General features: G+C 41.7%; 1 pseudogene; it reads right to left on the bottom strand.

The window, feature by feature from the left end:
- Positions 1–703: 703 nt before the first annotated feature.
- On the bottom strand, positions 704–1,904 carry LOC137989928 (uncharacterized; annotated as a pseudogene).
- Between the last annotated feature and the right edge of the window lie 3,399 nt (positions 1,905–5,303).

Here is a 5,303-nt window from a genome sequence, read left to right as displayed (position 1 = left end):
ATCCAAGAAACCCGAGGATACTGGAAACTGAAGAAACTGGACAAGAAAATTACTGTCAAGGGGGTGAAGCAAATTGTCTTTTTTATTATCAGTAACAATCAGCCTAGTTAACAACAACCTTAATCGCTAGAAATTTCAAGAGGTTGTGTAGTTGCTATTATTTTACGTATAAATTAGGACACGGTCTAATGTGTCTAATGTGTCCTTCATTAAGGCCTGAGTGAGTTTGGCAATCAAGTTCACGAGAGCCTGGGATCATATCTCAATCTTATTGAGAAATAAGTGTGCAAACGAACTGTTTTGTTAAGTAAATGTGTTACTAAGACACGTCTTATTGAATTCTGAAAGGAAATGGTTAAACTTTGTCTTAATTTGAAATCATAAAAAAAAGCAGCAACCGGATTGCTTTTTTTGATAACCGGTCAAAACGCCCCCGACAGTATGCATGTCGCGAGAATAATTGTAATGCAGGGCTTACTGGAATAATCTTTTGCTGCTGCCCAACAATTCATGGTTTTCGGAATAATAAAGAAACAAACTGCATTATTTTCTGTCGTTTAAATGGCTACTCTTAAGACGGCCTGACCCTACTCACTCCGCTCCCATACTAGGAAAAAATCCTAAAAAACAACTATTAACGTTTTATCTGTGCGCGTACTTTGCAGAAAAAGCCTTCATTCAAATTTAATTGCAGCAAGTCGTTTCATGAAATCGTCGAGGCTAGGTCTCTGTGACGGTGATGCAGCTGTCGCCTCCTTGACCAATAAAATCCCACCATTTGAGAAATAGATTTTAACATTCTTGCTAACGAATATACAACGCTGGCGGCGCTGTAAAGCCGGTCCTTAAAAACCTCTGGGGCCAAATACGTTTTTCTTTCTTCAGGCAACATTTTTTTCCCGGTTGATACCAAAAACTCTGAACCTGTTCCTGCCTTACTGCTTTTACCAAAATCTATGAGGACAGGAATGTACTTGTCTGAGGCTGTCAGGCTTTTTTCAAGAACTACATTGTTGGCCTTGATGTCATTGTGTAAGTATCCCGCTAAATGCACATATTTCAGCGCGGAACATATTTCAAGAAATAACTCAGTGCTAACGAATGGTGTAAGCATGTTTGTGCTTGCAGCCTGGTGAAGGGTTATACTTTCATCCTCTACACCATGAAATTGCGTGACCAAGCACAATGGTTCTTTTTGTGTGACGATACCTAAAACCATGGGCAGCCTGGCATGGTCATCCAATGCACTGACCACCTTTGCCTCATGCAGTAGACTTCTCCTTGCTCTCTCTTTGCCTTCTGTGGTGTTATTGTGCGTCATTTTCTTAACAATCACATCAATATCCACATACATCAATACCTCGATAACGCGCGCGATAACACTCTCCGTAACTTCCTCTCCCAACTACACGTTCTGAGAGGTATTCAATGTGATCAGGGTTTAGTTCCTTAAGATCTGCCTTAGCATCCTTACTAGTCACGCATCCCTTTCTTACTGGTCGAGGATCTCGATGGAATTTTGAATGTCGTGGTTTACTTGTATTAACTGGTTCAATGAACCCAACTTTTCTGCTCCGTGCCGCTTGCAACATCAGAGCTCCTCTTGAATAGGATTTTCGCGGTTGCCTGGCATTGCTCGGGAAATCAGTTGTTTCTGGAAGAGGAGAAGAACGCTTCTTTTGATCCGTTCTTGTTCTTGTATCACATGTGGGTGTATTTGCTTTTTCATTTGCTTCCCGCCTTGTTACGATTAGCTTGGCTGCCATTCGCTCCTCCCGCTTTCTTTTTTTCCACTCTTTCAACTGCTTTGACTTTTCTTCACTGCTCTTTGCACGAGAGTAAGTGACCCGCACTCGCTTCGAATTCTGCTTTTGCGAATTATTTTCGCTGGCGGAGTCCTCCATCTCACTGTGGGTCTAAAATAAATTCACTCGACGTCGCTGTTTTTTAACTCACGATCTAATTTCACAAGGCGTTTTTATTTATCACGAGTGAATCGATATGGCATATTTGTAAAGATCATATTCACATGGCTTTTTGTGGTTCATTTCCGAAACAACGACAACATCCACGACATTAAAACAGATTATGACGCCTTGCCGGTCTCATAGGAAAAGAAACCCAGTGGGCCTCAAGTTGAGGTATGTCAGTAATGCTAGTGTATTTCACTAGCATTCCTTTGCAACTCTTACAGAAGACGTCTGCTGCGTTCCCTCAGTCGGGACCCCATTAATCTTAAAGAGGGTCATATTCTTGTTGTTAACAAACGGGAAGTAGCACAAACTTTTACCGCGCACTTTTCATACTTCTTGAGGGACAATGATAGTGATCACAATGATAATTCTCCTTTTACCCTCAATTCTCCTTTTACCCTCAATTTTCGAGATTTGGACTTGTAAAACGTTTTGCAGGATGGGCTCTTTATTTCTCTAGCTGGCCCATGTCTCTTATCCAGAGCGGACAGTTTGTGTGCTGTTTTAGTTTTTAGCTCCATTTCTTATCTTTCGGCGGCTCAGTCTTTGCGTATTTGTCTTCTAGAGGTTACGCTTGCCAATTCAGTGCTTCCTGTGCCTTTTCTTATAGCTTAGTCAAGTATACAACGTTACCCCGATGCTCAAGTGCTGAACCATTCTAGACGTAACTTGTAGTTAAGCTTTATTTATGCTTTTAATTTTATACATCATGTGTTACCCAAGTAGGTTCCTTTAAACCCCCGAAGTGTTTGCGGTACTGCGTTTGGTTCGGGAATACGTTTCCATTTTTCGCATAGGGTTTTTGCTTATTCGTACCCGGAAATGCCGCTAGTTTTGTGTTTTTCTTGCTGTATTGTGTGTGAAACATAACTGTTTTATTCAATTTATGTTCCGGCGCCAATAGTTGTGGCTTTCATTCAATTTTCACGCTTGTAATGTTATAATAATAATAATAATAATAATAATAATAATAATATGGCGGCAAGTATGGCGGACGTAAAATTTTTAGTCTAAGCTAAAAGATTCGTCAGTTGAAAGCGAGCCAAGTCTAGAGCATCAGAGCGCTTACAGAAAGTATATAATATGCTTAGCTGCTTGTTTGACAAGTTGTTCAAACGAGTTGGTGTCTCTGGACGGGAAAATAACTTTGAACAAATTCTTCAAAAAAACAGTTTCAGAATTGTAAGTCGAATCAATGACGAGCGGTTCACAGACTGGAAGAAAAAACGGGAGAATGAAATGGACGGAGGAGATGACAAGTGTCTTGTTGGAGTGCAAGAGGAAAGCTGTTGAGCTCACTAGTTCTGATAACCCTCCGCTTCAAGATAACGGAAGGAAAAAGGGTTACATGTGTTTGATGAAGGAGTTGTGGGAGGAGTGAGTATATGAAGACCTTGGATTGACAGCGCAAAATTTACGAGATCAAGCGGCCAGAACAGAAAAAACTCTCGGCAATGTAACACTGACGATGGCTGGTAATGTTGGAACAAGGAATAGTGGAACAAGGGAACAAGTTGTGGTTGAAAGTTATTTATTGGAGGCAGATTGTAGTAAGAACTCGGAATTTGAGACGAATTTACATATTGTAGAAAGAACTGAAAGTGGAGATATGCAAATAACAGAAGAGGATAGTGTGATTGTGGAAACAACAACAATCGATGACAAAGAGCGTGAGTTATTGGAGTCAGCTAGTAGCATTCTTTTGTCTATTAGTAATACGCAAGGTGATTTTACTGAGCGTCATGTTGACACCCATACAAAAGAAAGACCAACAATGAGCGATTTAAAAAGCATAAACAAGGTTATAACTACGCTAATGAGCCAAAGTGAGTTATCCCCAGGGGGGGGGGGGGGGACCCATTCCAATATTTGTGGATCGCGAATTGTGTTCTGTATTCTGTGATCGTCGCCTTTCTTTTGTTAAAAGGATGGAAGAAAAACACTCCAGACCATTCTAACAACTCGCGGAAACCAACACCGAAATGGAAGATAGTTTATGAGAAAAAAGTTATGGAAACAAGGAAAAAAATCTCAACTGCAAAGGCAGAAATGGAGAGAATAAAAGAAAATCGAAAGCTCACAAAAAAGAGGTCGTAAGAACAGGGCCTTTTTGGAAAAGGAATGTAGGAAAATCTCGGTGCCTGAGCTCGTAAGTTACATGGATAAAAACAAGATGCTATTGCGTAAGTTGAAGAGAGGTTTTTGTAAGAAAAAGGTTATGGAGGAATCAAGGGTGCTGAACCGGCAATTCCAAGAGGACCCCGGAAGAGTGTATGATGGTCTTAATTGCATGTCAAAGAACATTGGTAATCAAACAAGTGAACGACCAAAATATAAGACTCGCACCGACACAAGTGAGGAAAACAAACAAAGGTTTGAAAACATTGACGAGGCAAGTGGATACTGGAAAGAGTTGTGGGAGACAGAGGGGACTGGTGACAAATCAGCGATATGGCTACAGGAAGTCAAGAGAGCAATACATGGGTGTGTCCCTCCCCCAGATGAGGGGGAATGGGGCCTAACGGATGATGAAACAGTTAAGATCATTGGAAAGAAGAGAAACTGGAGCGCTCCTGGTCCAGACAAACTGGCAAACTATTGGTGGAAGAAAGCTGAGGTGTTGCATAATGGTGTCACAGCAAGCTTTAAGGCAATTTCGATGGCCCAGACTGATTTTCCTATCTGGTTTGCGGGGAGCAAAACATCACTGATCCCCAAACCGGGAGAATTCTCAAGTAGCAACTAAAGGCCGATAACATGCCTCAACACAGTTTACAAATTGTTTACTGCATGTCTGTTGGTTCCAATGGATGAGCACCTGGAGGAACATGGTTTAATGGAGGCTGAGCAGAGGGGAGCTAAGAAGGGGTGCAGTGGCACAATGGATAATTTGTTGATCGACAAAATGGTCACACAAGACTGTCATCGTGGTAAAAGGAACCTGAGTATGGCGTGAGTAGACGTCACAAAGGCATATGACTCCGTTGATCATGATTGGCTCTGCGAAATGATGGAAGTACATCGATTCCCGAGATGGTTGGAAAGGGTGGTTACCAAGCTTTGCAGCACGTGGAACACCAAGATTGTCACCACAACAAAGTTAGGCAAGGAAATATCAGAGACTATCCAATTTAAGCGAGGTCTTCCCCAAGGAGACTCGCTATGCCCGAGGCTTTTTACCATCTGCCTAAACTCCATCGCATGGTCACTTAAGGCGACATAGGGGTATAGATTTTCTAAGCCACTGAGCACTAAGGTGACGGACCTTCTCTACATTGACGATCTTAAGATCTATGCAGCGTCGGAGGAGAAGTTGAATACCGTCCTTAG

The sequence above is a fragment of the Montipora foliosa genome, unplaced genomic scaffold (assembly GCF_036669935.1).
Source record: "Montipora foliosa isolate CH-2021 unplaced genomic scaffold, ASM3666993v2 scaffold_480, whole genome shotgun sequence".
NCBI classification, from domain to species: domain Eukaryota; kingdom Metazoa; phylum Cnidaria; class Anthozoa; order Scleractinia; family Acroporidae; genus Montipora; species Montipora foliosa.
Note: the sequence above shows the minus strand (reverse complement) of the source record. Positions and strands in the feature narration are given on the sequence as shown.